The 7,981-nt window shown below is 33.6% G+C and overlaps 1 pseudogene; it reads right to left on the bottom strand.

The window, feature by feature from the left end:
• Positions 1-301: 301 nt before the first annotated feature.
• LOC106344562 lies at positions 302-1,485 on the bottom strand (annotated as a pseudogene).
• Positions 1,486-7,981: the final 6,496 nt, after the last annotated feature.

Below are 7,981 nucleotides of genomic sequence, written 5' to 3'. Positions count from 1 at the left end.
TCGTATTTTATATGTGTTATCATATAATTAATCGTATCTTATATATATTGAAAACATTTTTATAATGGTTATTGGAAAATATGTTAATAAAAATTAAATTTTGAATATAAATATATTTTTGAATGAAACAGGATTGTAATGGTTTGAAAATATTGAAATAAAGATTTAAAAGCTTTCAAGGATTGACCAATAAGTTATTTATCTAAGACATATTGAACACGTCAATCATGCCACTTCTAGCACACGAAACATGAACTAAATACCGAATATGTATCAGAACAAAACATAGATAAAATATTAATCAAGATAAAGAAATGAAATGGTAGTAGACCTGAGTACGTGACATGTATTTTCCCTCTAGTGGAAGTTGGATCCCAGGCTTTTTCAAATCTTCATGAGGTATCGGCTGTCTAATATTATAAAAAAAAACAGAATGCACAGTTAAACATGGTTTTGAAGGTTCATATATAACAACTATAGCCTGCTGGTTATAGTTGTTTGGAACATGCTAACAGGAGGATAGCAAAGAAAAACCGTACAAGGGAACACAGAAAGGTTCCTCCAAAACTAAGTTGTCCAGATTCTTTCCTACCACTAAGTCCACCTCTTTTTTTAGAGAAGAAGAAGAAAGATTAATCTAAGGGATGATGAAGATCTAAATCGTAAGGGAGAGTAAGAGAATGAATGGCACTCACCTCATCTTCTTGGTATCCTCCATCCATGTATCAATTGCTGCCTATTATAATCAACAATAATCTCTCGACCATCAATAAATGAATGATGAGCATCCTGTAAAAAACCACCACAAAAGAACATTCCTTTCCGGCAAATAAACTCCACTGTTGAAACAGAAAATATACATTTCAAACAGCCCTAAAGAACAAAAAAAAAGTTAGCATCACCGAAGTACCTTGTAAGCACGATGCATCTCCTTCTCAGTCTCATACTCCACAAAAGCATATCCTCGTGAGGCACCCATCACTATAGAAAGGAAAAAAAAGCCATAGTGTTGAGATCAAACAATTATGCTAAGAAAATATCTTGGAAGAACCAAACCTTACCAATGTGTCTGATCAAGCACAAGCTCTTAACTTTGCCATATTTACTCATGGCATGTAAAGGAGAAACACACATGATCACTTAAAAGTGTTAACTTACGGCACGAACACAACATACCCTTTACCTCACAAAGAGTATCCTCTGTAGTAAGATGAGAGGTACAATAAGGATCTCCGGCGGCTTTCGAATCGTCAAAGGGATCATTTTTCGAAACACATACAAATCAATGAGCTTTGTAGATTCAGAAACAAAGCGATAAACTTTGAAAGAAGAACAGAGAGAGAGTTTACATAGACCGGTGCTGTAACAGAGGAGAGCTCGAAGGACACCGTTATCATGTGCCGCAACGTTGGTTCCGTCAATACTTCCGGCTTGAATGGGATGATACGACCTCGCGTAGAATACTCTGTTTCCGCCGCCACTCATTAGTTTAATACATAATGTATAATCGACACATTTACAGAGCAATTGCAAAGCCTTTACCAATGTGTCTGACCAACCACAAGCTCTTAACTTTGCCGTATTTACTCGTAGCATGTAAAGAAGAAACCTTTATGATCACTCGTGCAACGAAAGAGTGTAACTCCACGTATACAACACATACTCTTACCTCACGAAGAGCCTCCTTCGAAGTAAGATGAGCGATTTGACCCAGCTGCTTTGGATCACCAGAGGGATTATCTTCAAAACCCCAAATCACATACAAAAAAAAAATCAACTTTGCCGGCGAGAGAGAGAGAGAGAGAGAGATTACATAGGCCGGCGTTATAGCTAAAGAGAGCTCGACGAACGCCATTATCATCTGGGCAGCTTGGCGGGTTTAAACAGGTTTAGTTAAAACGCTGTGGTTTAATTTAATTCTAGTGGCTGGCATATGTATGTAATTTTTGTGGAAAACTAAAAGTTATTTTCTTTTTGTATTTCTGTTTTAATAGATTAGATGGTTTACACTATTTTTTCTTCTAAAACAAAGTAACTCTATAATAGAATTGGACGTTGTTCCAATGATATTTTATTTTAGAGTAAAAAGTAGAGTAATGAACAAAAAAAATAAAAAATTACTCTATCTATTTTTTTATTCTATTAATAGAGTGAAAAATAGAGTATCATTGAAATATTTTTATTCTAAACTCTATTTTAAAATGGAAAATATAATGGAGTTGGAAATGCTCTTAAAAAAAGAAAAAGAGAGAATTTTCGTTTTTATTAGAAAAAAAAAGAATTCTCTCTCTAGGAGGAAGAGAGAGAACCCATTCTTTCTGCTATGAACTTTAAGATACTTACATTCTTCTTCCTTTTTCTCTCTTATACTTCTTATACTTTAATTTTGTGTTAATATGTTACATGTACTTTTTAGCGATGAACCTATTTATAACCAAAAGTATTAGCATAATATAGAAAGTAATTTAAATAATAATGAAATATACCCTAAAATAATTACGGTATAAGATTTGAATTTAGGGTTTAAATTCTTAGCATAATAAAATAATTACTTTCTTTATTATTAGCATAATAAAATATTACCAAACCCTAAATCGTAAATTCTAAATCCAAATCCTATACCCTAAAAGTTTGGGTTAATATTGATGTTGTTCTTTTAGGATTTAAGGTTTGGGTTTAGAGTCTAGGTTTGGGTTTAGAATCTAGGGTTTGAGTTTAAAGTCTAGGGTTTGGGTTTAGAGTTTACGGTTTGGGTTTAGGGTTTAGGTTTAGGGTTTAGGATTTGGATTTAAGATATAAGGTATGGGTTTAGGTTTAGAGTTTATGTTTAGAATCTAGGGTGTAGGGTTTAGGGTTTAGGGTTTAGGGTTTAGGATTTGGGTTTAAGATATAATGTATGAGTTTAGGGTTTAGAGTTTGAGTTTAGAATATAAAGTGTAGGGTTTAGGGTTTAGTTAATGGCGTTAACGTCATTAAAATTGACGTCATTATTTTTTATAATTATTTTAGATTTTTTTTAAAAAAAATTAATGTATTTTATTATTAACCTATGTGGCATATTAATCTAAGTTTTGTTATTTATTTATTACATATAGATTACCAAAAATGGTTCCCTTTAAGAATATAAACAAAAAGCATAACAAAACAAATAAGTCAGATATCATCAATTACATATAACGACTGGATATTTTAGAAATCGTTCTTTATAAGGCCTATGTTACATGGAAACGAAAACGGGTACGCGGAAACGGAAGCGTATGTAAGCGAAAAAACGAGATTTTTTGAAAAATTAGGAAGCGGGTACGTATTGGAAGCGTATATCCATATGTATGTATATATATGTATATATATAAATATATATTAAAATATAAGATTTTTTTTAAAACAATTAGGACTAAAAATTATGTGTTATAAATTTAAATAAATTATTTATTCATTTGTAATAATTTTGTAATGATTTCATATTAAAACTGTGAAAATATACATAAATTAAGTTTAAAAAAAATTATTATATTAATTATTGTTAATGCTTCATAAATAATTGACACAATATATTTGAATATATGATATATGTTTAATAAAAACCTCAATACATAAAGATAATTTATAGTATTAATTTTAATATTTATATATTTATATCCTCTCTATTCATTACTATTAAAATTTTGATTTTACAGAAATTAATAACTACGATTATATTTTTATTGATATTCAACCTTGTATTTTTTTTTAAAGAACGGAAGCGTGATTCCAAAACGGAATCATAAGCTTCCAACGTGTTTTTAAAAAGAATATTTTGGAAGCGTTTTGGAAGCGAAGCTTCCACAAGGTTCTGATTCCGATTCCGGTTCCGAAGCGGGAAGCGGACGTCCGATGAAGCTTCCGTGCAACGTAGTATAGGACATAAAAATAGCAGTTGAAAAGTTCAGTAACAACTTTACATACATTATATCATGCACTATGTTTAGTGGACTAATTTTTTCTTAAGTAACCCTTATAGTGACCGTGTATTTCACAAAAATGGATGTTCGTCATCTTTTTTATATAACTTCCGATACATAAAAATGAGAACTACTTTACAAACATTATCATGCACTATGTTACGTGGAATAATGAGATTCTTAAGCTGAAGATATATAGAACTCTGTTTTTATATCGTGCAAACTCGATTCACGATAAATGTATCGTTTTTTTTCTTTGAGAAAGATAAATGTATGGTTTTGCTTTCACATATTTAACAGCTATTATTTGTAAACAATCCACGACTCGAATAAATAATTTAGGAAATTATTTAACAGTGAGTCAGTGACCATGTTCGTCTCCTCCAATATAATGGCATATTATATACAGGGAATATAAAATCTTAACCACACATTCTATTCTATGCTCTAATATACAAAAAAATCATGTCTGTGAAGCATGAATTTATAAAAGTTGGCCAAAAGAACATCAATGGTTTCACAAAGTTCCATGTTGCTCGGAAAAATCGTTAGTTTGATCTATTGATATTCATGTTCGTGAAACATGAATCTATTAAAGTTGGCCAAAGGACGATCCCATCTTTCACTAAATTATGTTTATAACTTTATATCGGTGCTGAATTCATTAGCTTTTGCTATATTTCTCATGTTCCAACTTGTGTTTTTGCAGGTACTACTTACGTTATCACCAAACTTCGGTGGTAAGTTAGAAAGCGACACATCAGCAAAATAGCATATATAAATGTACTATTTTAAGGTTATTCTTACCGATTGCTTCTTTATTAATATTAAGGGGATATGTCAATTATATAATGAGTTTTGGAAATGTTTTCAACATACATAATTTAATTTTGAATTTGGATGGTGATGTAGAGATAACACTATCAGTCTATCACAAATGTTACGATGTGGGTTTTGAAACAATATTCTAGTGCTCCTGTTAATATGGCGGTTGTATCACATAGCAAGCAGTAAGTGTGGTTTAGCACCAACGGAGACATGTACACATTTCAAACATGAAAATTAAAAATATAATAGAGATTGATCCGTGCACCCGCACGTGTACTGATTCTTACATTTTTATATATTGGTATTTGTTTTAGTATATTTTAGATGAATCGTAATATAACTAATTGTATTCAATAGACTTTGGCCGAATCGGGTAATATGATTATTTTTAGTACAAATATCCGAACCCGTTTCAGATACATTTGTTATTTAGATATTTTTAGATTCATTACATCAGAGCCGAACTCATCCAGACCCATAAGAACTCAACTCAAAACCCACACATAAATTTATAATATTCAAGCGGACCTAATTTCAAAACAAAAGAAAAATGATACCCAAAAAAACAACTCGTATCTAAATAGATAACTAATGTTCATGCTCAACTGATTTTATAAACTAATTAAGAAGACTCTTTCTATGTATTTGGTTAAATTAAATGAAACAGAAAGAGTTTTTATTTAGTAAAATAATCATATGAATGAAAAATTAAGTGAATAAATGTAATACATTTTTATTATTTTGGTTTAAGTTATTATTTTATTTAAAAACCATGTCTTTTGAATTATGTATTTAGCTATGTAATTTTCTGCCGATTGAAACTAAAATTAAAAAAAATTAGTAAAACAAACTAAAACAAATGTTTAACCATATGCAAAACTCAGTTATTTTACATTTTTGATTATATAATTGACACAAAGTTAATGTTGATTAATTAATAAATAAAAATTTGCAACATTATTATTTTAGTAATATAATTAATGATGTGATGTATTGTTATTGTAATACGATTAATGAAATTTTTAAACTGAATAAAATATGAAAATATAATTAATGTAATTATATTAATGAAATTATTAAAAAGATTTTATATTTTTTTTATACTGCTATCCATGTTTACAAAAAATACTTATTTATATTGCTATCAATGTTTACAAACAATACTTCAGTTTTAGTTTTAATAATATAGATGCTGTTTTGATTTACAATACATATGCAACTGCGTTGACGTTTCCGGTTTGGAGAAGAGCCATGTCCGTAGTTTTTTAGATATGACAGCTTCTACCTTTTGAAAGTAGATAAAAGCGGTTGCGTTTGGTGAGCTGAGCACTAGAACTATGTCTCTTTCGTAGGATCCACGTTAAGGATTTCTGCACTACTTTCCATCTTACAAACTTGATCTCGAAGTGGAAAAGATTGAAGATGAATCAGATGATGAAGACCGGAGCTGTTTCTGATACTCGTTCGAGGCTCAAGTGGGACATATTCCTCAGTTTCCAAAGAGACAGAAACCACAGTTTCACGGATCGTCTCTATGAAGCGCTCATCAAGGCACATGTCCGGGTAAGGAACGGTGACGTGGGACGCAAGGATCAGAAGCTGGGTGTCAATGAAATGGATCAAGTGAAGCAGACTTCAATCAAACAAGTGTGGAAGCCCAAGGAGATAGCCATTACGAAGCCCATTACCGAATCAAAGCCCACTCAAGAAGCAAAACCAGAACAACGGTCATCACCACTGCTACAAGACAAAAGCAGAGAGCATGCTATACGTACGGAAAAGACGAGCTGGATGATTGATACATCGAACCGTTACGATGCTCTTGCTGAAGAAGAGATGATGACACCTGTCTAGGGCTTTTGTAGTAGGGCAGTCATGGTTTATGTATAAATAAGAAACATCCATGTAACAATGCCGTTAAGCGAAATGAATGAAGCAAAAGCTTCAATCGTTAACCATTCTAGTCTTCTTTGAGTAATCTTTTCATGGTATCAGAGCTTCAGGAACACAGATCCATGGACTCTCTTTCGATTCCTTCCCTTCGCATCAACAACTGCGTGCGGTCAAGCTCACTGAGCGTACCTATCTGGTATGGAAGGTCCAGTTTGAGTCGTTCTTGTCTGGTCAGGGTTATCTCGGCTTCATCACATGCGAGCTTCCACCTCCAGCAAAGACTCTCACCATACTTGGAATCAACAACACGTCGATAGATGTCACCAACCCAGACTTCTCCACCTGGTGCCGTGTTGACAACACCATCAAGGCTTGGCTTCTTGGATCTTTCTCTGACGACATTCTCAGTATCACTGTAAGCTGTTCAACTTCTCAGGATATCTGGTCCACCTTGGAAAAACACTTCGCTCGCGTATCTTCCTCACGTTTGTTTGAACTTCAAAGAAAGCTTCAAACCGTGACAAAGAACGAAAAGTCCATGTCTGACTATCTGAAAGAAGTGAGAACCATGTGTGACCAGCTTGCTTCAGTGGGTCCTGTGAGTGAAGATATGAAAATCTTTGCTGCCCTTCATGGTCTCGGTCGTGATTATGAGCCTATAAAGACGAGTATAGAGTCTACTCATAGCGTCCCTATGCCGTCCTTTGAGGATGTTATTCCAAAGCTTACAGGCTTTGATGATCGTTTACAAAGCTATGTTACAGATACCGCTGTCTCTCCTCATGTTGCTTTCAACACAATGCGTGCCTCTGGACAATACAACAACCGTGGTCGCAACTCATATGTCAGACCTTATGGCAGAGGTAAGGGCTCTTTCTCCACCCAAGGACGGGGCTTTCATCAACAGATATCATCAGGCTCTTACGGTAGCAACAGTATGTGGTGTGTCAGATCTGTGGAAAAAATGGTCATCCTGCTCTCAAATGTTGGCATCGCTTCAATAACAGTTACCAACACGAAGAGCTTCCCAGTGCTCTTGCGGCTTTAAGGATCACAGATGTGACTGAACAGAGTGGAGAAGATTGGTATGCTGATTCAGGTGCTTCTGCTCATGTTACCAACTCAACCGCCCACCTGCAACAGTCTCAACCATATAAAGGCAATGATTCAGTGATGATTGGTGATTCAAGCTTTCTTCCAATCACACACACGGGCTCTTCTTCCATCGCCTCAACTTCGGGTAAGATCCCTCTTAAAGATGTTTTAGTGTGTCCTGATATCACTAAGTCTCTGCTATCTGTTTCAAAACTCACAAGAGA

This window comes from Brassica oleracea, chromosome C5 (genome assembly GCF_000695525.1).
Source record: "Brassica oleracea var. oleracea cultivar TO1000 chromosome C5, BOL, whole genome shotgun sequence".
Lineage (NCBI taxonomy): Eukaryota > Viridiplantae > Streptophyta > Magnoliopsida > Brassicales > Brassicaceae > Brassica > Brassica oleracea.
This window is presented reverse-complemented; position numbering and strand designations above follow the sequence as displayed.